The sequence below is a fragment of the Mustela putorius genome, unplaced genomic scaffold (genome assembly GCF_011764305.1).
Source record: "Mustela putorius furo isolate JIRA1106 unplaced genomic scaffold, ASM1176430v1.1 tig00003859_pilon_pilon_pilon, whole genome shotgun sequence".
In the NCBI taxonomy this organism is placed as follows: Eukaryota; Metazoa; Chordata; class Mammalia; order Carnivora; family Mustelidae; genus Mustela; species Mustela putorius.
The window spans coordinates 200759-227600 of record NW_025422011.1 but is presented as its reverse complement, the minus strand read 5'-3'; the positions used below and the strand labels follow the sequence as shown (position 1 = coordinate 227600).

At 40.1% G+C, this 26842-nt stretch overlaps 1 protein-coding gene across 12 annotated transcripts in view; it reads right to left on the bottom strand.

The window, feature by feature from the left end:
- CELF1 (CUGBP Elav-like family member 1) overlaps positions 1-26842 on the bottom strand; it is a 74226-nt gene that overhangs the window by 34879 nt on the left and 12505 nt on the right. For 6 of the 12 annotated variants that reach the window (XM_045065895.1, XM_045065894.1, XM_045065890.1 and 3 more), the window contains exon 2: positions 1150-1189. The exons of 3 other annotated variants lie outside the window; for them this stretch is intronic. The gene's annotated coding sequence lies outside the window, so the exon portion shown is untranslated. Of the gene's footprint in view, positions 1-1149; positions 1190-4686; positions 4755-21088; positions 21202-26842 lie in introns of those variants that run through there. 3 more of the 12 variants (XM_045065891.1, XM_045065899.1, XM_013061756.2) reach the window with 2 other exon arrangements.

Below are 26842 nucleotides of genomic sequence, written 5' to 3'. Positions count from 1 at the left end.
TAAAATATTGAGTATTTCTGGGGCACCTGTGTGGCTCAGTGAAGATTAAGCGTCTGACTCTTGGTTTCTGCTCAGGTCATTATCTCCAAGTCCTGGGACAGCCACATAGGGCTCTGCATTCAGCATGGAGTCTGCTTGAGATTCTCTCTCCCTCTCCCCTTGTTCTTTACCCACCCACCACCCACCACTGATGCTCTCTCTAAAATACATAAAATCTTTAAAAATCTTTCTTTTTAAAAAATTTTGTTTCTAATCTACAACTGCTGTGGGACAAAAAGCACCAAGTTCAGTCACTTTTGTATTCAAATTGATTTGACTATAGAATTACCATTTATGGTACCCTGAGAGGATATGACAAGGCTAAAGGTAGGAAATCTACCTATCACTTTTTTGAAATTTAATAAGTTTTCCACTTCCTCCCCCTATATAACCTTACTCACCGCTACCTCCTCCCCCAATCACTGTCAAAGATAAGGACTGGCAGAAAGATACTCTTCCGTGCTTAGTGCTGTCAGCAAAAGTATAAACTCAGAGCCTTCCTTGGACTTTCTCAAACTAACTCTGACCTAATGAACTGTCCTGTCATATGGTGACCACCTTTCAAATCAGGTCATATTTTTAGATCCCAAAATGTTTTGGAACTTTAGGGTAACTCTTAGTTGATAACAATATACTATGTAAGCTTAAACTTTATTTCAGCTCCAGCATCAATTATAAAATCAGTTATGTTGAACAAATTCTGGTTTCAGGAGGGTAGTATTTGTATGAAATCCACTAAGTTCTGTCCTCATTCTCATTCTCGTTTACTCAGGGTCTTTCAGGCACGACACAGAATGGGAAAGGAAAGTTAGCTGAGTAGTTGCTGTGTGTAGAGTACTTGCTACACACACACACACACACACTATTAGAACAAGGCAGCAGCTAATTCAAGTGGGAGATAAACTGCCTTGGGAAACAGCTAAGGAGAAAAAGTTGAGAAAGAGCAAGAAAATATTTCTAGCTTCCTAGGAAAGGAAATTACATCCCACAATGTAGGAAAAAAGCCATCACCTTTCCGAATGCAATGTTTTCAAATTTGCACAACAGGCCTCATGCAAGAAGGTTAAAGAGATGACCACAGAGCACACTCATCCAACAGTTAGCCCATACCTGTGGCTTTACACCTCCCTTTCTGGACTATGTCTTCACTCTAAAAAACCAAGGAAAGAAAAATAAGTGGGCCATGACTATACTTCTCAGAATTCCAGACATGTAGCTTCTTTCCTAAGAAAAGCCCCCTTTTGTCACCATGGCTAAGAATTAAAACAAAAACAAAAAAAACCCAAAACCTTCCCCCCTCCCATTTTTAAAACTACGTAATACCTTAAAATATAAATTGCATTTAATAACTCAAAGTTAACTTAAAAATACCATCAATGTAAAAAATGGGGAAATAAAAACACTAGAAGACTTAATACAGGCTTGACCCCAAATGTCACAATAAATAGCAACATAGTGATTACAACTTAAGAGGTTGAAATTCAGTACATTTAGGTCACCAAAAAAGTCATTTTTCCATCTGCTTTTGGATGAGAAACTACAACAAAGCCAAAGGCCTTATACTCTTTTAGCAATCAAAGATCATGTATTAATGTGGAAAGACCATGCTATTTCTCGAAAGCAACCTTCCTGAATAGGTAGGTGCCAGGCATAAAACTTTTCAGAGGCAACCAAGTTCCTGCCTGTGTAAATGCATCTCAGGGGCCCTAGGGCAGTGGTAAACCACTGAAACAAATAAACAAACAAACAAAAATCAGAAGATGGGGAGGTTAATTGAAGCTAAAAGCAAACAGAAGAACCACAAAACCAATTTGTTTTATTTTTAAACATTATCGAACAATCTTGCAAGCAAGATTGATTTTATAAAGCTGCCCAAATTCCTACAAACTTTCTTCTACACCCCCTGCCAGAGGGACAAAAAACAAACACAGAAGTAGGGTATTAACCACCCTACTACTCCCAAGTAACCAAAGACTTTTTAAAGGAAAATTCTCTCTCTCTCTCTCACACACACACATACACACACACACACACACACACACACACCCGGATCAGTACTACCTTCTTCCACACAGACCCTTGTTACTGGAAGGACAATGGGAAGCTTAATACACAAGAAGGTGTTTTCTCTTAAAGCTTTGCCTTTCCAATTTTGCTTTTCTTACATTTTGTTGCCTGGTCTGTAAGAAAACAGATGCTTTTAGGGGGAGAGGAAAACTGAGTGGAAACTAAAAGTTTTAGGTTTGCTTTTCATATCTTTCATTTCTGTGGGGAACCAAACAAAATGCATGTGCTCTCGGAGGAAGCTTAAACCACTTTTGTCCTGTCTTTCCTTAGAACTCCACAAAAATCTCTGTTAACATTATCTCTACCTTTCTCGGTAGCCATTAGGGGAGGTATAAAGATGGCTCCAAACAGAGATGAAAAGAGTTAAGGGGGGGGGGGGGGGACGCCTGGATGGCTCAGTCAGTTAATCGTCTGACTTAGGCTCAGGTACTAAGCCCAGGATCCTGGTACTGAGTCCCATGCCAAGGCTCCTTGCTTAACAGGAAGCCTGCTTCTCCCTCTGCCTGTCACTCGCCCTGCTTGTGCACTCCCACTCTCTTTCTCTGGCAAATAAATAAAATCTCTAAAAGAAAAAAAAAGGCTAAGGGAGGAAAGGTGCACCAGAAGTGGGGGCTGGGGGGTGGGGGCTGCACAGGCAATCCACCACAGAGAATGAGAGGCAAGTTACCTCTGAGGGAATCTACTTGTGAAACATTAACATGTTCAAAATAGGACCTCCTATCGAGTTTAAAAATCATACTTAGGAAGTCAGTGGTACTTGCTAAAAGGCAAACTACTTTCCCCACAATTTCCCCAAGGAAAGATAAATAACCTGGAAATAATTTATATTTGGTTTTGGAACATATCTTGGAATTTATTTGGTCTTGACATGTTCCAAAGATGCAACAGTTGAGGCACCTGGCAGGCTTGCTCAGTAGAGCATGCGACTCTCATCTCACAGTTGTGAGTTAAAGCCCACAGGGTGGGTGTAGAGACTTAAAAAAAAAAAAAAAAAAAAAAGATACAAGAGCTAATGAACAGCATTACCTCTCTGATACAAAAGCACATCTCCTACACACTTTCCTTAGTAAGGCAAGGTAATGAATGGTTTTTTATTTCTCAGTTTTCTGCTGACCTAAAAAGCCTGTATGTTGAGTAAATGACAAAACACTATCCTTCCCAGAAAGATGACCACTGACTCACCATCAGCAACTCTTACAAAGTATGCATTGAATCACAAACATACAGGGGCTGGTGGCAGGCACAGTAATGCTCAATGACCTACATTAAGGCCTGAACTCATCACCTTGGCCTCATTAGTCCAACTCACCAACTCTTACTAACAATTGTTAGTAAATGCCCTCAATACTTTGAAAAACATTTTTCATGCAAGGCAGGGAGCTAAATGAAGAACTCAACCACTAACCAGATTAGAAACTTTCAAATGTTTTTAAAGGCAGAAATGTTTCTCCCCTAAACCTAAATTAAAAGTGAAGCTGTTTAGGCTGAAGGCAGGGGAGGGCAAGGCAGGCCCCACCTTTCACCCTTCCTGCACTCAGAGTAACCCCAGGTCTCCTGGGAGATACAAAAATAGGCCTGGATAATTCAAAACAATAGATAATTCACCAATTTTTATCCAACTTTGAACTGAATTGTTTTTTGAACAGATTTTTCTATCTTTAGAATCTAATAAGTTACCAGAAATCAAGGAATTTCCAATGCCATCAATGGTAATAAATGTGTACATCCCAGAGTTGATAGAATATAGTATTTAAATTTTCTAAACCGTGGGGGGCGCCTGGGTGGCTCAGTGGGTTGAAGCCTCTGCCTTCGGCTCAGGTCATGATCCCAGGATCCTGAGATCTAGCCCCGCAGCTGGTTCTCTGCTTGGCAGGGAGCCTGCTCCCCCTCTCTCTGTCTCTGCCTGCCTCTCTGCTGACTTGTGGTATCTGTCAAATAAATAAATAAAATCTTTTTTAAAAAATTTCTAAACCTTGGAGCACCTGATTAGCTCAGCTGGTAGAGCACACAACTCTTTATCTCTAGGTCATGAGCTGAAGCCCCACATCTGGCACAGAGCTTACTTTAAAAAAATTGTAAACCTTATCACCTGGAAGTAGGTAGAAATGTCCAGACATTTATGAAGTAGCAATAATTTTAAGAGCTGATATTTTCTGAACACTTACTCTATGCCATGTGGTGTTTTGGGTACTATGTATTTAACCTCATACATAGCCTATCTCCATTTACAGATAAGGAAAGACACAAATAAAGTAATTCTCAAGATCACATGAATCCAGGCAATGAAGAAGTTGGAATATATAGTCAAGCAGTTCAACCCTTGGGTCAAAAGCTGACTCCGGTTAAAACTGTCCACAAGGAAGATCATGCACACAAATCACAGAAAAGACCATTAAATATGGAGGACCATATAGTTGAGTCTGATTATTTATCTAAGGCAAATCTAAGCAGGTAAATACCCAAAGTTTCAATCGTCACAAGAGAAATATAGTTAAGACTAGTGAAAACCTCCTGCCATTAATCAGTAGATGTGTGACTCTGGGTAAGTTCATCAGTATCTCCCGGTGTCAGCTTCCTCACCTGTAAAATTACCTCCAAAGGAACCAGATGGATGCCCTGAATACAACACCAAGGCACTGTACAAATTTCTAAATGGAAGAGGAAAGAAACAATAGAAATTACTTAGGAAAGCTGCTCTTTTAAAAAATGTCTGTTACCTTTTAAACTGCTTTGCAATACTCTTGCTTCTTTCTTTTTTCCATTATGTGGTGAATTCAATAAAAAGTTTGGGCTTAGTGCACTGGGAAACTACATGTCCTCTTACCCACATATCCCAGAAAGCCAAGTAACCAGATAAAAAGATCAAATGGGAAGCTTTCCTGGCTAGCCCAGTTCATCATGATGCAAAACTCCACCAGGGTCTGGGGCTAAAACTCAACAGTTTGCCTAGCACTCCAATGTCCCTACAATTACCACCAGATTCTCATCCAGGATCATACATCACAACTAACTGTAGGGAGAGTCTAGTATCACATGAAATAAATTGCCTGAGAGCACTCAGTAACAACAGGTGGACCCAGGACTGAATGACTGCAGAGAAATGTTTAACTGTTAATTGTTTCCCTTCTCTGTAATCCTGGGGTAGTTAGGTGGATTAAAGAGATTCACTGAGGTGCGCCTGGGTGGCTCAATGCATTAAAGCCTCTGCCTTCGGCTCAGGTCATGATCCCAGGGTCCTAGGATCGAGCCCTGCATTGGGCTCTCTGCTCTGCAGGGAGACGGCTTCCTCCCCTCTCTCTCTCTCTCTCTCTCTGCTTGCCCCTCTCTCTGTCAAATAAATAAAAATCTTTAAAAAAAAAAAAAAAAAGAGATACACTGAAGCACACACTAAATTCCCTGGTAGTCACTCATTCCCAGAGCATCTCCTTCCACTGTAATTTTGCTTGATGTGAAGAGTACAGGTCAAGAACTACATCAGGCTTAGTTCTGACCTAAGTTAGCAGGGATAAAACTTAACACTTTTTCTATGGGCTCTACAAAAATCTTTTTATCCCCCTTGTGACACTTGTTTTGTGGCTACCATTTCCATGATTCAGGCTCAGGTGTGGGGCCTCTGACTCTTTATTGATGGAATTATCAATGTGTGTTCCTTTTCCTGACCCTAGCAGAGAAATTTATAAAACAGATCTCAATCTCAATTCCTTCTCCAACAGCCAGTATGCACTCTTTAGTGGTAATAATTCTTTCCCAGCTTTAAAAAATTGTGGTCAGGGGCACCTGGGTGGCTCAGTCAGTTAAGCGTGTGCCTTTGGTTCAGGTCATGATCCCAGGGTTCTGGGACAGAGTGCCGAAAAGGGATCCGCAATCAGCAGGGAGTCTGCTTCTCCCTCTGCCTGCGACTCCCCACGTGTGCACCCCACGTGTGCACGTCCGCACCCTCTTTCTCTGGCAAATAAATAAATAAAATCTTTTTTAAAAAATGTGGTCAAAAACACATACATAAAAGTTACTATCTCAACTCATTTAGGTGTACAGTTCAGTATTAGTATTACTGTGCAACATGGCAACAATTTTTAAAACGTTTCTTTTTCATCAAGATTCTTAAACTGGGGACACCTGGCTGCCTCAGTTGATAGAGTATACAACTCTTCATCTCAGGGTTGTAAACTGGAGCCCCACGTTGGATGTAGAGATTACTTTGAAAAAAGGGGGGGGGGAACGCCTGGGTGACTCAATGGGTTAAACCTCTGCCTTCAGCTCAGGTCATGATCCCGGAGTCCTGGGAGTCCTCGGTTAGAGCCCCGCATCGAATCCAGCTCTCTGCTCACCAGGGGGCCTGCTTCCCTCTCTCTCTCTGCCTGCCTACTTATGATCTCTCTGTCAAATAAATAAAATCTTAAAAAAAAAAAAAAAGTAGTACACTAAAGGGGTTGAGTTGGGCTATTGGTTCTTATTTTCTCTGATCTACCATCTTTGGGTGCCTGGATAGTGCATTTGGTTAAGTGTCCTACTCCTGGTTTCTGCTCAGGTCATCGTCTCAGAGTCATGGGATCAAGCCCCACATTTGGCTTCGCACTAGGTACAGGGTCTGCTTAGGACTCTCCCTCCCTCTGCTGCCCCCCCCCCACCAAATAAACAGAGGGGCGTGGCTCAGTCAGTTAATCATCTTGACCCTTGATTTGGCTTAGGTCTTGAGGCTCAGGTTGTGATCTCCTAGGATCAAGCCCCAAGCTGGGCTCTATACTCTCAGTAGGGAGTCTGCTTCTCTCTCTCCCCCTCCCCCCACTCATGTGCTCACTAGCTCTCTCTCTCTAAAATAAATCTTTGAAAAAAAAAAAAAGAAAATAAAATAGAGAAATCTTTTTTAAAAAATCCTGATCTGCCATCTCATCTCCTGTTATCTTTCCATATGCTTATATACATATCTAAGTAAGAGGCATCCCATTTTCGGAGGTGGTCAGGAGAGGCATATAGGGAATGCAAATATACATTTTTAAAAATCTCTGTTCTGCAGCACCTGGGTGGCTCAGTGGGTTAAAGCCTCTGCCTTTGGCTCAGGTCATGATCCCAGGGCTCTGGGATCGAGTCCCGAGTAGGGCTCTCTGCTCAGCAGGGAACCTGCTTCCTCCTCTCTCTCTGCCTGCTTCTGATCTCCGTCTGTCAAACAAATAAATAAAATATTTAAAAAAAATAAAAATAAAATAAAAATCTCTGTTCCTGGGACAGCCGGGTGGCTCAGTTTAAGTGTCCAACTCTTGGTGTCAGCTCAGGTCTTAGTTTCAGAGTTGTGAGTTCAAGCCCTGCATTGGGTTCTGCACTGGGTATGGAGCCCACTACCAAAAAGCAAACAAAAAAACACCTCTGTTCCTCCATCATCCCCAAATGCCTATACCCTCAAAGCAATTCTCAAATCCCCATTAAGTATTCCCCTTCTCTTCCCCATACAGCTCTCTATTGGGGGGTGAAGTGGGGTACAGGACTCTCACTCTGCCTTTAGCCCCTCCTGTTTCCCTGGCAGTGCTGTCAGTACTGGGCAACAAACTGCTAGATGTAGCAGCAGCAATTTACATATGGTAGCCAAGCTAGGGTGCAGCTTTCTTTGGGCAGAACTGCTAACTCTTTTATGTATCTTTCTAGTTTGAACCCAATGTTCCAGGCCTATCAATGTTAAATATTTGCCTAGTGGCTTCTACCTTCAAAGACACAGGGAACCATGTACACAGAAGTCCAGAGGCAGCAAAAATTCCCCTCAGTGTGGAGAAAGGGCTCTACAGACACAGATGGGGCCCAGCTACAACAACTGAGACCCTGGACAAAGCATCTAATCCAAACACAAGGGTTCATTCTACTTTCCCATAATACTCATGCATTACTGCTCAAATTTGGCATGTTCTAAGACCACCAGTTCCGCCTTAGTTTCCCGGCCCTGCCATAAGGCCAAATCTGTCTCATCTAGTGAGTCACTACTGCTCTTCTCTCCAAATGCATTTTGATTTCAGCCCACTTGTGCAGCTCATCAGGGCTGCACCATATGTTGGTACCATGTAGGCAGAATGTGACTAATTTTTTTCTAAAACACTGTCAGAGTCACTTTTAAAATTACCTTATAATCTTGATGTCTCTAAAGACTCAGTTCTCTAATGCATAACCTTCTGGAAATGACTTTATAATTATTTTTCTGAGCACTCAGGAGATTCTTTAGAATTTTCACTCCCATTTTTCAAACAAGGGAACAAAAGTAAAGAAAACGGATTAAGTCACCCAAGTTTCACCACCAACCAGTGAGGCTTGTACTTTCTGCAGTCACAGCACTCTATTTGGTAAAATAAATCAGTCTGTAAAATGCTTTTTTGTGGTGGTGGTGGGGGGGTTTCAAATACTACTTTGTTTTAATTTATTTTTTTTAAAGATTTTTTTTAAAAAGATTTTATTTATTTATTTGACAGACAGAGATCACAAGTAGGCAGAGAGGCAGGCAGAGAGAGAGGAGGAAGCAGGTTCCCCGCCAAGCAGAGAGCCCAATTCGGAGGCTCGCTTGATCCCAGGACCCTGAGATCATGACCTGAGCCGAAGGCAGAGGCTTACCCCACCAAGCCACCCAGGTGCCCCAAAAGATTTTCTTTATTTATTTGACAGAGATCACAAGTAGGCAGAGAGGCAGGGTGGGGGTGGGGGGTGGGGGAGGAGCAGGCTCCCCGCTGAGCAGAGAGCCCAATGCAGGGCTCAATCCCAGGACCCTGTGATCATGACCTAAGCCAAAGGCAGAGGCTTTAGCCCACAGAGCCACCCAGGTGTCCCTGTTTTTATTTTCTGAGGTGATTATTAAAATTCAGATATCAGGGATGCCTGGGTGGCTCAGTCGTTAGGTGGTTGCTTTCAGTTCAGGTCATGACCCAGGATCCTGGGATCAAGACCCGAAGTGGGATCCCTATTCAGTGGGGAGCCTGCTTCTCCCTCTCCAACTCCCCCTGCTTGTGTCCATCCCCCACCCCGGCAAATAGATAAAATCTTTAAAAATAATAATAAAAAAATAAACCTCAGAAAACATAACTACTTGCAGCTAATTCTGATGACGAAATGGTCTCACAGTATCCATCTGGGTTGTTTTAAGAGAGAGCTGAATGAGCCACAGACCACAAATGTTTTTCTAATCAGCAGAGATCATAAACAGGTAAAACTAACATTCTAAGAGTAGAAAAGATATTGGACTTCCCTACTCTGGACAATTGGCCTCTTCACCAACAATAAAGATTGCTGGATTTGATCATTAAATTTGTCCCAAGAAGGTTTCTTAAATTTTCCATTTCAGGTTATACATGTTCATTCAAGTAACTGGGGTGGTAGTGTGACCGTCACTGCACTAAGATCTTTCCGTCCACTAGTAACATCCGTTAGTGGGTAGTATTGCAAAATATAAAAAAGGATCTCAAGTATCTTCTCAATAATGAAAACAGCACATGCCCCAGGAATCCAGCTATCCCAATTTTAGAAATACAGCCTTCAAATACACTTGTATCTGATGTACACAAAGCATGCAAAGGGGCGTTAATGTGAACTTTGTTTATATTAGCAAACATTGGAAACATAGATGTCCATCAGCTGGGTGCTGCACTGCAATGGAATGCCTCAGCTATAAAAAAGACTAAGGCAATTCCAATACACTACATTAAGCACTGATCAAGATTATATTTACACAGTAAGAAAGAAATTACACATGGCTTGTACAGGAACAAAATCGGTCTGGAAGGATAGAAAAGAAACTGTTAACAAGGCTACAGAACTGGAATATTGGCTGAATTGTTTGAATATGGAATATTTGTAGAATACCTATTCTACAACTATTAAAGAAAATTTGAAACTATGAGGAACACAGTAAAGAAAAATCCCAACTCCTATTCTATTCCAAAACAAACACTTTGTTTTGCATTTTCTCCTGCTCTGTCTGAAACTTCTGTGTGGAAAAAGCCATTGTCCAGGTAAAGCAGCATCCACACCACATGTGAGTGGGGCAAGGACATTATACCATTTGAAATTATCCCAGCAACTCAACTGATGTTCACACAGCTTGGACTGTAAACCTTATGGCTGGCCTATTTACAAAGTTTGGAGCTATTTTCAATCACTCAGCTGTATATCTATGTGTACATTTTCTTCAATCAACCTTTCCTGCCAGGCAGAGTGCAACATTAGCTGGCTTCCAGTAAGAAAGGCAAGGGACAGGGTGAGATAATATGTCAAAACAAGTTCTATAAATACAGCTTTTGGCCTAGTATCTCAAAAAGGAATCAAATCAGCTTCAAGCTTAAACAGAAAAATCCTACAGTCCTGCAATATCGGTGCTTAAAGGCTCTAGAGAACAGAAGAGGCCAGGGATCTGGAATCTTGTTTCTCACACCGTATCTTGTCTCTCCCTCCCTAATCTCTGAGGGAGGTTAAGATCAAATTGCAGGTATCACTCCAAGTCATCCTTTCCCCTTACCTTACCCCCACACTACCCAAACATCAAGATCATTTCACTGAGCTCACTCCCAACTCTTGGGCAGACAGGCCCAATACACATGACATACAACAGCCCCTCCTCAGCACCTAGCATCTACCTTCCATCATCTCCAAAACCCTTGACCAAGAAGCCAAGAACCCTGCCTGTACCATCTGCCCCAACCTCACCCCAAACACATGGGCACTCAAGCAGGATGCTTCCATATGGTCTTGTCTCGGGAAGTTTATTTTGTTTTGCTAAATAGCAGTAAACTTTATTTAATCTTTCTGTTCTTAACACCACAATCCTACAAAACAATTTTGCTGTGGAGATGCTTTCTGAGATGGCTAGGTTATCTGCCAGAGAATACAAAACTTACACCTCTGCTTCAGCGAATCAGTTTCGCATAGCTTGATTCATCCCAAAGGATACACAGCCCTGGGGCAAATTCTAAATATCTCCTTAATACTGTCACTTTTTTAAAAAGTGACTTCCAATTATCATGCTTTCATCACTCTTGAACTGTGCTCCTAAAAGTGTTCCTCACATTTAAATATCCATTTATATGATCTTCACCTCCTTCAAATCACTATTTAAAAAAAAAAAAAAAATCCCACTGTTCCACAAAATTAAACTTGAAGTACTTTGACTTCAGTTTTTAAAAAACAAGCTCTTCATAAAATGGGAACTCTGTCAATCAAAAATGCATATAGAAAACATCCTCTATATAAACTGAGAACTAGGAGAGGTCACAAAAAAGGCCCAATCCCTGTCCTTAATGAGTTTTTAGTCTTGTTCAGAAAACATGACTTACACACAAAAAAGAACAAGAACCACAAAGGACAGCATACACCCAAGGAAAAGCGTACATGCCAAGGGAAAATCTGCCATCAATCTGAGAAAGACTAAAACGTCCCAATTCCTATTTCCCCATCTCCAATTTTTGTGCTATTCAATCACACTGTCTAGAAAAGAGTAACATTTTTGCTACCCTCCACTGAAATTACTCAGCCCACCAATAATTCTCCCATCATCATTCTTTTTGAACAGATCTCCCTATTACCCAGTTACACTCACAGAGATCAGTTAATGGATGAGGCAAAACCTGCCGATCCCCCCTCTTCTCATACTCCCCGTCAAAACATCTCCTGATGATATGAAGGGCAGGTAACAAGAGTTAAAGAAGCTGAAGTTAATTCTGCTTCCAATATCTTCAGTAAACAGGCAGACACTAGCAGAGATTAAACTGGTAATTCTGGGGATACTCCATGAACTTGCCATTTGCTTTGTAGCTTTTTATCATCAATAAATGAGTTAGCTGACAGAGAGCTGCAAAACCAAAGTCATAATCATTTTCATAAGGAAATCCTAAAATTAAGATGGGTTAGACTAATTCATAATTCAATAATCCCAAATATTCCATATATGTTAATAAAATTAATAAACAAGTATTTACTATAAACCTTATAACATGCCCTACATTCAGACACTGGAGTCACACCACCACTTTATAAGCCCAATTTTTCTGCTTACTAGCCAGGAAAACCAGGGACAAACTGTTTAACTTTGTTATACCTGCTTCTTCACGTGGAAAACTGTCTATATGACAGTATCTGCTTTATAGGGTATTTGTTAGAATTGAGGGATTTACATACATAAGGCATTTAGAACAGCACCTGGCACACACAAAGTGCTCAATCAATGTTTGCTATCATGAACAGACACTAATGCTGGTGCCTATACTGAAAAAGGATGAGTCCCGGAAGTTTTACTCTTTAACAAGATAATTTTATCTTTACAGAATGGAATACCTAAGACTCTACAGAAATATTTTTATTAAAAGGTGGGCTGGGGCGCCTGGGTGGCTCAGTGGGTTAAGTCTCTGCCTTCAGCTCAGGTTATGATCCCAGGGTCCTGGGATCAAGTCCCACATCAGGCTTTCTGCTCAGCAGGGAGCCTGCTCCCCCCCCCCCCGCCACCATCTGTCTTCTGCCTACTTGTGCTCTCTCTCTCTCTCTGCCAAATCAATAAATAAAATCTTTAAAAAGGTGGGTTGTTGGGGCGCCTGGGTGGCTCAGCCATCAAGCAGCTGCCTTCAGCTAAGATCATGATCCTCCAGAGTCCTGGGATAGAGCCCTACATCAGGCTCCCTGCTCAGTGGGAAGCCTGCTTCTCTGTCTCGCACTCCCCATGCTTGTATTTCCCTCTCTCACTGTGTCTCTGTCAAATAAATATATAAAATCTTATAAATAAATAAATAAATGAATGAATGAATAAGAAAAGGTGGACTGTTGGAACACCTGGGTGGCTCAGTCAGTTAGACGTCTGACTCTTGTTCAATAGCTCAGGCCTTGATCTCAAGGTTGTGAGTTCAAGCCCCATGTTGGGCTCCACACTGGGAGTGGAGCGTACTTTAAGGGGAAAAAAAGAAAAGGTAAGAAAGCAATGACTGGCTGACCCATCTTCAACCTCCAACTATGACTGTTAGCAACCGGTTTAAGCATAATCTTCATTAGGAAATACTGAACATCTTTTTTTTCCCCCTTTTTAAAGATTTTATTTATTATTTCACAGAGACACAGTGAGAGGGAAATACAAGCAGGGGCAGTGAGAGAAAAAGAAGCAGGCTTCCCACTGAGCCCAATGTGGGGCTCCATCCCAGAACCCTGTGATCATGACCTAAGCGGAAGGCAGAGACTTAACAACTGAGCCACCCAGGCACCCTGAACCACTTGTACTAAGAGCATTTACTTATTTATTTGTAACATTTATTACCTCCATCATACCCTCCAAAAATTGTGGAAGCTTTCAAAATACATGCACTGAAAAAAAATAAATAAAACGAGACCAGGGAAATTATATATACATATTTCTTAAAATATCAAAAACAAAGGGAAAACATAAATTGAGACATGGTAGCCAGTGTCCTTTACTGAAGTTAAGCTCTAAAATCAAAAAGCTGCCACTGATTTTAATCTCCAACGACAGCCCTGACAGAGGGTGTATAGTGATTCATAGTATAAATGGGAAAACATCAGGATGGTAAAATGAGATGGGCACTAATAGCTGCCAAGAGAGGGAGGGGAAAGCCAATTTAAAGCCACACTTAACAGAATTTTAGAAAATCATTAAGTATGCAGGACCTACCAGAGGCTCCTCATCAGGTCTCAAACTCTAAACAAATACATATGCCAAAGCCAACAATGGACAAGTCACTAAACAGATTCCTAAAGTGATTCAAAGCCAGAATCTATCAGCAAATAGTCACATGAACTCTCCAACCATACCACACAGCCATAGGAAAAAGCTGCCTCAGGGAACTGTGTTTCTCCAGCATTTAGTCCCTTTCTCTCTTCATCGGCCACAGCAAACAAATATGTGCAGAGAACTGTCTCATCCTTACTCAGCTGACAAGTTCTATTCCCAACTCTGCATGCTTATGACTCATGGTGGGGGAGGGGAGTAAAAGGAAAGTGTAAAACAAAGAAACAAACTTAAATTTAGACCAAAGTTGATCAAAAGTGAAGAATTCATTTCTACATAGAGTATCTCATAACAAACCAAGAAGGTGATCCTTTAAAAACAGAGTAACGAACCCAATACTCTTTGAAAATAGCCTGAAATCTGTCTACGTGTCACATCCCCTACTATTCCTTAAATAGACATGACACCAAAAAACATTGCAAGCCCTCTGTAAGGCCAAACTTTACAAAGCACTCTGAATCCACCCAACACAGCATAGGACACTAGCTACAAAGCCCAAAACAGGGCACTTCCCACAGTTCCTTTCCCAGCAAAGAGCTGCGTTAAGTGACTTAGCTCCTACTACATCCTCTTCCAAAAAGATGTGTACAAAATCGTTTCTTAAGGAGGTGGAGGTGTCTCAGTCTTTTCTACTCAAATTTTGTATCAGGAAATTTGTGTGCCAAACAAGGAATTCATTTCTACCCCGAAGAACTGATCTTTGACATCAGTAAAAAATAAAAGGAAAAAAAAAAAGACTATTTCTTTGAAAAGGTAAGTTTCTAAAAGAACCCAAAGACCATTTCTGACCCTGTATTTTTACCAGTTTGGCTTTCCTCCCTAAAACATACTTCATTAAATAATACAAATTTTGCCTCCTTGTCCCATCCCCAAGATCCTGAAACATTCTCTACAATTTAAAATTGACAAAACAGAAAAGACAAACAGATCACCTCTTTCACTCGAAAACCTCAGGCCTCCACAGAAATGTACACAGACAGACAGATGGACGCACGTTAAGAACACAAACTGCATGCCCTGCTCAGGCCTGAGCCCATATGGGTGCACAGGGCAGCTACGCCGCCTAGCTAGTGGGCTGCTCCTGCTGTTGCTGTACAAATATAGAAAGCTGAAAAGTGGAACAGCAGCTTCAGCAGAACAGATTCTGCTCCGTGCTCAGAGAGGGAGGAGCAGGGACCTGAACAGCTTTACCCATACATGGTTGCTGAAAGGGGGCCATTAGTAAAAGCCCAATTATCTCACACACATGCATTCTGCTCACATGCTCCAGACAAAAACCAGAAACACACAGGCTGGTACTTGAAGAAGGGTTTGAGAGATTCTATTTCAGTCAAGGAACTTCGCAATAATCTCAGTCACTTACACCAAGAATCCCCCAGCATGGAAACAGAAAAGACAGTGTGAAACTTTACTAGGTCAGATTCTCACTAGATCAACAGTAGCCGTGAGGCTTAATTTATCATTTAGATTATTAAACTGAACATGAGAAAAAAGGTTATTTCCCATTTGTGTGAACACCCTAAACCTTCACTGGCCCTTTGCTGTTTTCAGAATCAAGATCTCATTCCAACTTTAAGACTATGTTTTAGGGTCGGGGTGGGGGGCAGGGAGGGAAGAGAGAGCAGATAGTACAAGTCAAAATAAATTCTCATGTAATTTCTTTTTAAAAGATTTTATTTATTTATTTGACAGAGAGAGATCACAAGTAGGCAGAGAGGCAGGCAGAGAGTGAGAGAGAGGGAAGCAGGCTCCCCGCTGAGCACAGAGCCCCATGCGGGACCCAATCCCAGGACCCTGAGATCATGACCCGAGCCGAAGGCAGCGGCTTAACCCACTGAGCCACCCAGGCACCCCTCTCATGTAATTTTTAAAAAGCTTTTATTTTTTTATTTCAGGGGGAGGGGCAGAGGGAGAGAATCTCAAGCAGACTCCTCCACCAGGTGTGGAACCCAATGCGGGGCTAGATCTAATGACCCCAAGATCAGGACCTGAACCAAAATCATGAGTCAACCAATTGAGCCACCCAGGTGCTCCTCTGATTTAATTTTTAAAACCGTAATTTCCCAAGATGCTGGTTCATATAATCAGAAGCCAAATATTTTTTTTTTTTTTCCCAAAAATTACTTCGCTTAGAACCATTCATCCAGATTCATCTCAATGTGAAGTGTATGAAAAGCTCAATTTCTGGCCAGAGTGAGCTCTCCCAAGATTAAAAAAATGCATGGCTGATTGGTTCAAAGGATGCCCTACTGTAGCTTGTAATGAATCCATCGAGTATTAACCAAGTACTATCTTATTCAGTTTTACAAAGGCCATAGTACAAACAACAACCATAATCACTGACTCCCAACACTTAATACCTAGTCCTGAGGCAAGATTAATACATGAGATAATAAAGGCTGATACCATCTGACTAGTGCTAAAGTGTGGGGTACCAACCATAAACACTATACAAATTCAGAAAAAAACAGGAGAGACAGACCTAGATGTTCTTCCATAGGTCCCACCTACCAGCACTTCCACTAAGGGCACCCACCATTATCTTAAACATGAGGTTATAGTATTTGAACTAGATGATTTCTAAGGTCCCTCCATTTCTGAAATTCCTTGAGTCTGTAATTTAAAACTGTAAAGTTAAAAAAAAAAAAGTATAGTTTTTGCCGACTTCAGAGAAAATATATTCTAAAAAAAGACAAATGAATTCAGACCGTAACTCAGCATCCACTCTAACATCATCACTCTTACCGTACTTTCAGGATCATATTCTTGTATCTCAGATATCTCTACCTAGCCTTTTGAGGGAATTTTACATTACCTTTAAAAGAAGGAGAAAAGGGGGGGGGGGCTGGTGGCTCAGCCAGGTAAATGTGCTACTCTTCTTGATTCTGGTTCAGGTAATGCTCTCAGAGTCTTGAGGCTGAGCCCTGCGACAGGCTACACACTGGGCAGGAACCTGCGTAAGATGATATTTCTCTCCCTCTCTCCCCCACCACTGCCCCTTGACCCACCCCCATGCTCTCTTAAAAAAAAGAAAAAAAAATGTTGATGTTGATATATTCTGAGATCTTTGATTACAAAATACTGCCAGTCATTCGGCCATGAAGGAGAGCTCCAAAGAAGACAGCCTTGCCTTGTTCCTTCCCATCAGTGAATTGTCTGATATATATGTGTGCATGAGCCCAAGCTTACGGGGTATAAATACACAAATACATTAGGAAGCCCCCCAGGAAGGCATTTTCTCTGAAACTTAAGAAAACTCTTCAAATTATCCAGAAAAAACATATCTGCCATAATTACTTGTTCTAATATATTTTATCAGCAAACTAACCATTTGGAATTTTGACATTTTTCCTTTGCCCCTTGTAGGTAATGTAGTGATGATGAACAAAAAATGCTAAATGACAGCAAACCTGATCTCTCAATCCCACTACCTAGATCTCCTAGTGCAAGGCAGAGCCTTGTCTACACTGTCTGATATACTGAAAAAGAACACATCAGGATTCTAGTAGAGGCACCAGAGGCACTTTTCATGTCCAACAAAAGAGACATGCAAGTGTTCAACATTTTAAGAGATTAAAAATCTCTTTATTATACACAGTGGTTTAAATGTATTTAGTTTTTCTGAGCAGCCTGTTTTGACTTCCCAAAAAGTAATTTATTATGAAATTAATATGCTGCACAGCTTTAATTATTTATTACATACTTTACTGAGGTTATTTATGTGAGGACAAGGAGGTAAAAATAAAGAACACAATGCAAAAGACCACAACTGTCCATACCAAGGTGATTACAGTATAACCTCAAAATCAAAATGACTATCAACAGGGGCGCCCAGGTGGCTCAGTTGGTTAAGCAGCTGCCTTCAGCTCAGGTCATGATTCCAGGGTCCTGGGATCGAGCCCCACATCGGGCTCCCTGCTCAGCAGAGAGCCTGCTTCTCTCTCTCCCCCTCTCCGACACTCTGCTTACTTGTGCTCTCTAACTCTGTCAAATAAATAAAATATTAAAAAAAAAAAATGACTATCAACACCTATAGTGTGGCCTTGCGCTAGTTATTTCTTTCTCATTTCCCCTTTCCTCAAGTGAAATACAGTACAACAGCAGTCTGTATCTAAGGATTCAGAATTCATGGATAGTTCATGGATATTCCATAAACTCCCTTATATTATGTGCAAAATTTTACATATATATGTAAATTTATGCACAGCTGACCCTTGAACAACATGGGTTTAAACTGCACAGATCCACTTACTTCATTTTTTTTGATACAGTATAGTACTATAAATACATCTTCTCTTCCTTATGATTTTCTTAGTAACATTTTTTCTATAGTTTAGTTTAAGAATTCAGTATGTAATACATATACAAAATATGTGTTAAATATTTATGTTATCAGTAAGGCTTCCTAGTCAACAGCAGTCTATTAGTAAAGTTTCTGGAGGATCAAAAGTTTTAAGTGGGTTTTCTACTGTGCCAGGTCAGCACATTCCTAATCTCTGCGTTGTTCAAGGGTCATATTTGACTTCTGTTTACAGGGAAACAGGTCCATAACTTTTTACCAGATTTGAATTCAAAAGGGGGTCCATGACCCAAAATAGATTTAACACTAAACAATATACAGTATGTTCCACTTTTTTTTTTTTTTTTTAAGTATGTTCCACTTCTAACATCCTTTTATCTCTTGTTCTTCCTGGTCCAAAAAGGGAGTCCTCATGACTAAACCCAGTCAAAAATAAACAAGTTACCTTGGCCAAAAATTACTCAAAATAACATATTTCTATTCAAAGTAAACCTGAATTGTTTTCAGATGACAGAATAACATTACAATACTTTATTTTTATTTTTTCAGTATTCCAAGCATTATAACACTTAAAAAAAAAAAAAGTTCTCAAGCAAACATTACCACTATAGCTCATCTCAGGAGGCTTAACATGAGACCAGAATTCCTCAGGTGTGTTAGGGATTTCCCACTATATAGTTCTTCTCATACTAGGTGCACTTTTTTAAAAGGGAAAAGCTTCTAGTATCCTACTTCTAATTCTATCCTGTAGCAAAGAAAATAGTAAGAGACAAGCACAGAGCAAAAAAACCAGAGCATGGAAGACTGATAACAGGCAATCAAAGAAGCTACCCATCCTGTTAGCAAGAGACAATATATTGAGAATGGCCACTGCCTAATATCTCAATTTGTAAAAGGTATATTAGACAAAAGAAGAAATCAGCTTCCATCTAAGACAATAAGGGGAAAATGTGTCTGTTGCTGAACAATTTAAACCTAAAATTTTTAGGTTCTCATGGCAACCTAAGTCATCACACTGCACATACTGTATATAAAGCACATATTTAGAGGCTTAACTAGTAAACTCAAAATGTGACATATGTGCAATGTGGGCGACTACATTATTCTGGGAACTTTAACTTTAAAATCTTCCAACTTTATTCTGCAGCCCCAAAGATGATATAATAGAGTCAACTATGCAGAAGGTGCAAGCTCAAGGAAGAGGTACCAAGAACATAAATAGAAGCAAAGAGATGAAAGACAAGAAAATTCAGGCTATCGGAAAAAGTTTCTGAACATGACTCCCCTACTGTGAATCAACCTGTAAACGGAGGCTTAAAAAAACAAGATTGCTAGTGAGGATATGTATCAAGATAGCATTTGGGACACTCTTTCATGTAGGCCCAGACAAAGAGGACATGGTCACAGACCAGACAGACAGCTTGGTAAATATGGCATCGACTGAAACGCCCCCTGGAGAGACCAGGGTTCTCTTTCTCTCTGTTCTCAAGGAGCTCATGGACTGTGGCTGCTTAGAATCAAGAAGTAATTTTCTGGGACACCTGATAGCTCTGTCGGTTGAGCACCCAACTTGATTTTGGATCAGTTCATGATCTCAGGGTCATGAAATCAAGCCCCCATACAGAGCTCCATAATAAATGGGGAGACCGCTTGAAATTCTCTTTCTCCCTCTCCCTTGCACTCTCTCTCAAATAAGTAAATCTTTAAAAAAAAAAAAAAAAATCAAGTAATTATCAGAGCCAAAAGGATGGCTGCAGGGCATGAGAGCTGGGAGAGAATGACTAGATTTTAAAAAGGGGGTGGTGGGAGGAGATGACAATCTTTAATGTCACATCATGTCTCACCAGGGAACCAAATAAAGCTGTAACATCCACTTTTCTGATCTCTTAAATGACCCATAAGAGGGTTACCTCCACCTATCTGCCAATAGGAACTTCAGTATGATCCATGCATTTCCTTAGAAAGACTTGAGGATGCTGTGAATGCTACCTACATTAAAATCACATTTCCATGCCACTTCTGTTACGGGTAAATTACTCCTATTTTTTGGTAAAGAAACAGGTAAACAGTTTAGTTAAGGTACACAAAAAATACCTTACATCAGGGCAGTTAATAGATGTGTCCACTTTCATAACTCTCTCAACCTAAGAACTTCTAGAATGAGATACTGAATTTACAACATTGATTTAATCGTTAAAAATTATACTACCACATTGAAAAGGAGTGGCTACAAAAATAATTTCATTATTGCTATGAGACTGGGCCTCAACAAGTAAGAAAAGCACAGGAAGGGGCGCGGGGGAGGGGGGGTGACTCAGCCTATTAAGCATCTGCCTTCAGCTCAGGTCATGTCCTGAGATAGAGCCCTGCATTGGGCTCCCTGTTCAGCAGGGAACCTGCTTCTCCCTCTCCCTCTGCCTGCCACTCCCTCTGCTTGTGCTCTCTATGTGTCAAATAAATAAATACAATCTTTAAAAATAAAAAAATTAAGAGTACAGGAAAAGAGCACAGCATCTGCAGTGTGGACTGGTAGACCAGCATTGTGCTAATACTTAATAGATGGATGACCTAAATAAGTTACTCTTCTCTGTGAAGTTCCTAACACCCCAAGTTTTCTTGTCTACCAAATGGTAAGGATGCAACCATATCTCTCTTCTTCCATCTCACCCGTCTGTCTGTCTCTCCTCCCTCCCCTGTCAATATGAAGTCTAACAATTTCTTTCATTACACTATAATTTGGCATATTTTCTCATCAAGAAAGATTTTGCAAATGAACTTTTGTGCGAAAAATTCACTGGTCAAATTAAGAGCCAGAATAACTAAGTATGTTTTTAGAATAAAAAGGAAAAGGGCACAGGGCATAAATTTAGGATCAGAGATTTCTTTTAAGAGCCAGGCCATACCTACTAATGACTAAAATATTTGATTACCTTAATTACCTTGGCTGCACAACAAGTGCTGGTGGTCATGAAATTCCAGAATATTAAAAACTCAGCCACATTTTCATTATAGCATTCTCTACTGTGTTGAAGTCAAGACAGCAAAAGACTGCCAACAGCATTTTCACTTTAATTTTCTGGTAAGACAAAAAGAAAAGTTAATCTTGGAGCCAAATTCTCCATTTTTAGGTATGGTAAATTCTTCGAGGAAAAATTATCTGTGTTTTGAGAAACTGAAAACATTTCTGTATATCTTAGAAAATATGCAAGTGTGCTTTTCTTAAAAGGTATTTAAAAAAAAAAAAATCTCAGGCTAATAATTTTTTTTTTAAGGAGGCTCTACAGCTTGAACTAATGACCCCAAGATCAAGAGTCACGTGCTCCACCGCCTAAGGCAGCTAGGCACCCCTGAAGCTTATAATCTTAGATGTTTACCTATTACTACCTTTCAAGAAATTGTGAAAGAGGAGAAGTGAAATAAAAGCTCTAACCCTCTCTGACAAAGGCATTTGATGACTGGCATACTAAGCAACAGAACAGCCAAAAAACAGACCAGAAACTGCTTTTTTGGCATACGTGATTAATAATTGCTTTAAAAATGTTGGTTCGGAACCCAAAACTCACTTTATATGTAAATGAACCTACTCTATACAAAAGCATTCATAAATGCACCACAAAAATACAAACCCACTTGCCTATCTGGCTTTGATTTTGCTTTTAAAATATATTGAGGCCTCTTTGGATACTCTAGCTTATAATCAATTTCATCTTATTTAGCATCTTATAAAATACTTTAAGCTGAATATAGTATTTATCAATCTCTTCCCTTCCACCCCTTAGAAGATAAGCTTGTTCCAAATATGACATTGCCTTTTCAAAGTTGTAGGGTTTAGGCAGGACATAATTCTTTTAAAGAATTATCTGCCTTGTCACGACTGACAAGCAAGACTTAAATGGAGCTAAAGAGGTTAATGAAAAACATTCAGGTCTGGTTTTTAACTGCTATTTTATTAGAGGAGAAAAATAAAGCATATGAGCTTTAAAATTTCCCACAGAAAACTATCTTCTCTGAACTCAGGCAGTGGGGTTCTTGCTAACTGAAGATATAACCACACCTGAGGGAAGAGGCAGAGGCTGCCTGCCCAAGATGGTGAAGGGACTCCTTTGCTGGGTAGAAAGTTTCTCTGCATAAACTCTAAGGTCCTTTCCTTACCTCAGAAATTGAGATTTCATTTATGAAAAGTAGAGACATAGTAAACTCAAGGTGTGAGTAGAGACAAGAGAACATTATGCTGGAAAATTTAGAAGGCCTGGGCTGGAATCTTGCTTCCGCTTTTCTCTGAACCTAAGTAAGGCATTTCACTTACCTCATTTGCAAAATGAAAGGATTAGAGAAGAAAAATCTCTAAAGATTCTAACCTTCTGAGCCTATGGCTTCCTCCTATGCCTGCCCACCTTTCCACTGCTGCACCTTACCATAATTAGGCAGCTTTTTAAAGCATCTAATTAATGGAACACAAAAATTAAAACCTTTAACTGTCTATTTCTGTCTCCTTTCAAATGTGCAAGAGCATTTTATCAAGGAGTAGTTAATGCCACACAGTTCTTGATATACTGGCTTTTCTCTGAACTCCAGTGACAGTTATACAGTGACAAGTTGTAAGCAAGGAGGCTGTTACCATGGGGACCCACTAGGATTCCTGGGGGTGGATCCAGCAGGCTTTTTTTTGGGGGGGGGGGGTGTCCAAAGCATTTTTTGATGTTCTGGATCTGGCAATTCAGAAAGCTTGATTGAATTTTTCTTCAGCAAGCTACCTTCAAGAAATATTATCATGAAGTATATACAATGTTGAAGAAATATTAGAAATTGTTTAGTGACTCTCTTGCAAAAGAATTAAATATATTCAATATATTCAAGTCTTAACCTTCCCCCATTCACAAAACAAATACAGACTCAACAGTTTCAGTGACCTATGTATGCTATTTCTTTCAAGATCACCATTTTGCTTACAATATATTTAGAATTTCTCCCATCAAGACTTCAGAGTTCTCCAAAGCAAGTTTCTATATGATTATATTAGAAATACATCAGCATACAAAATGTAGTAAGAAAAATGGATTAAAGAAGACAAACTGGACCAGAACAGAGAAGTGTACATTTAACTTCAAAGCCTGCCTCCAAAACTGCTGTGTGTGGACAAAGGGGATATATGTCAGGGAGATGAACTGCTACTCCCAGCTAAATGTGTGCTGCCACTCAGCTTCCACGGAGACCCATTCTGTTAGAAGATACCTTAAGAAAACAGATCGTTTACAAACTGATCTGTGGATCTGGTTTGTTCATAGAAGTCGGAGCAGTCAGAATTCAAAAGAAAACATTTTTCTAAGTTGTATGCTTACTGGAACAGAAGCAAGTCTTTCTCTAGGTTTTACTTAGGCCAGAGCAAAGTTACACCAGACAAATGAACATTAATAAATAAAAATAGCACTGGATTTCAATAAAGAAGTGTGCAGGCTTTTTTTTTTTAATTGCACTTGTAAATGTATCCAGAGGGTATTAAACAGAAACAGTATATGATAAAAACAAATAAATAATAAACATGGTGTCTTTCCATGATTATTTCCTGTAAATCTTAAAGGGGAAGTACAGAAGGACAAAGCCAGAGCACGGTTTTGCCGTATCAGTTTAATACCAGCCTAAAGGCTTGAAAAAAGAGAGACAGGCCACAGGACATGAGAGGAAGCAAACTCCTGGGTGCTTTTTCATTTTTACTACTGGTTTATAATTTCCTTGATTTTATTTTTAAATGCATTTCTTGGCCCAGAAAAGCAAGAGAGCACAGGCTGCCAACAGTATCAGATTCCCCTTTTCTTATTCTCTGGAGCTAGAGAAAACAGCCAGAATCAGGATTGTCTAAGAGCCTTCTGATTTTTTTCAGCCAATATACAATATGAGGTTTCAAGATTACAGAGGTACACAAAGGCCTGTACAGTACAAATCTTACCAACTTAATGTCTTTCAATGGGAAGCTGCTTACATTTTTTCCAGAAAACTCCTTGAAGTACTGATTATCTTCAAAAGACAATGATGTGAACAAACAAAATTCTTAGAATTACAATTTTAAAAGATTTTCTTCCTATTCCTCCGTATTGAACAGTCTCAAAACAAATTAAAGTGCCATTCAACCAAACATGGAATATTTAAAAAGTATTTATCAAGTCTCTACTTTGTCCAAGGGTCCAATACCACTGAGGACAATAAAACTTCCTCTCTGCAGAGCATTAAGCTCAATATCACCCATGCACTCCATGAAGGGGCAATACTGGTTAGGTACACAGTCACAACAATTCAGTTGGCCTCCACTGTGAAATAATGTCTTCCAGTTCTTTCTAACCTGCAAATTCACTCCTTCCTGGTTGTATGCTAACCCACATTTCAAAGCTGTCTCTAGTCTCTTAATTCCTGTTCCTTAACATCACAGGTAACTTTTACATTTTTCTGGAAGAAAGTCCTTCAACTTAATAAACACCAAATGATCACAGGAAGAAAAAAATTAGAAGCCTTAAACTTAAGATCTTTCTCAGAGCTTCCCTCTCTCCCTCTTTAACATTTCTCAAAGAGAAAAACACCACTGTGATGCTCCTATTCCAGATCATTCATCAAGTTACTAACTGAGCCCAGACCAGACAGACGCCATCAACTGGGCACACAGCCACTCACCATTACCCTTTGTTTAAAGTCTCAGCTGCCATTCAACTCACATTATTGTATCCCATTCAAGTCCATCAACTTTCTTTAAGAGGAAACAATCAGGAACTAAAACAAATGTGTTACTCAACTAGAAAAGAACTTAATCCATATGCCTCACAAAAAATTATTTTAAAATGATGACTTACCTTAAGTAACAAACTGAAATAGCAGTTATTATTTTATTATCAGTCATATATGCTGAAAAAAATGAATAATCTAAGCAAAGAAACTAAATAAACTAAACAATCATTTAAAACATATAAAAAGAAAATCTTAATCTTGATTTGGCAAAGCACCAGAGAGCGCTCTATAAACCAAAAGCTACAACATAGGTGGAAATCTATACCACAGACAGAGGAGCCAAGCCCTCAAGCAGCCTAAGGGAGTACAGGGGGTGGGGGACGCATACTGGGGAAAAAGGGCAATCTTCCAAAGAGCCAAGACCATGATCCTAGGCCTGTAAAATTCAAATGAATTTAAGAAATGTTAGATAGAGCTCTATACTCTTTTCAAAGCTTTTGGTTGTAACTAAGAGAAACCTTCAACCTAGCCTAAGCAAAAAAAAAAAAAAAAAGAATTAATCGAAAGGATACCAGAGTATCTCAAAGAATCCAAAGGCAGAAAGTACAACAGGCCATACTCGGGAAGGGTTTAAGCATTGAGGTTTCTAGTCTGCATGCGGATGGCTGCCTTTCTCTCCAGAAGTGCATTTCTCATCTATCCTTCTTTCAGGATGAATCTACTTAATTATCCCTCCTTGCAGACTGGCCTTCACTGCTTTCACTGCTTCCTGACACATGATTATGTTTCATGTTTTTGTTTTGTTTTTGTTTTAAAGATTTTATTTATTTTTATTGGACAGAGAGAGACCACAAGTAGGCAGAGAGGCAGGCAGAGAAGGGGGAAGCAGGCTCCCCGCTGAGCAGAGAGCCCGATGCGGGCCTCCATCCCAGGACCCTGGGATCATGACCTGAGCCACCCAGGCGCCCCTATGTTTCATGTTCTATGCTTTTAGGTTATCTGTTTGTTCTCTAAAGACTTAAATCTCAGGGTGCCTGGCTGGCTCACATGGTTAAGCATCTGCCTTTGGCTCAGGTCATGATCCCAGGGTTCTGGGATGGAGCCCCCTGCACTGGGCTCCCTCTGGCCCTCCTCCCTGCTTGTGTTCTCACTCTCAAATAAATAAATAAAATCTTAAAGAAAAAAAAAAAAAAAACAGACAAACTGACAGACTTAAATCTCAGTCATAACCTCAAATTCCTAGGAGAATGGATTTGCCCTGCTTGAGTTAAGCATCTACCTCTGGTCCAATAAGCTGTTACAAGAAGGGTTAGGTCACAGAGTATAATCAGTGTAGGGACTGTGTGCCTAACTCCTCCAATGTTATATAATACACAAGGTGTCTGGCTGGCTCAGTCAGGAAAGCATGTGACTCTTGATCTCAGGGTCGTGAGTTCAAGCCCCACATTAGGCCTAAAGCATACTTAAAAAAATTTTTTTTGGGTACACCATGGTGGCTCAGTTGGTTTAGCAAATGCCTTCAGCTCAAGTCATGATCCAATGGTCTTAGGCAGGATCGAGTCCCACATCAGGTTGCTTGCTCAGCGGGAAGCCTGCTTCTCCCTCTGCCTGCCGCTCCTCTGCTTGTGTTCTGACAGATGAATAAATAAAATCTTTAAAAAAATTTTTTTAAGTTATATAATACACCAAGCAGTAAAGCAATCTCCATGCTCAAAAAAGCTTAAAAATCTTGCTGAAACGAAAAAAATGTGTCTAGTAAATGCTAAATAATATCCTACGATACAGTATTGGAATGGACGGATAGAAAAAGCTTCATGAGAAACTGTGCACTAAATGACAAACAGAAATTGACCCTGAGCAGGGAAGGGCTGACAAAAGAAAAATACAATGCTTACTCCTCTTGCTCTAGCCATCTAAGAACTACGGACTTAAGGAATAGTATTTTACCACATTAACAACCTCCAGTGAAACATCCTTGTTGA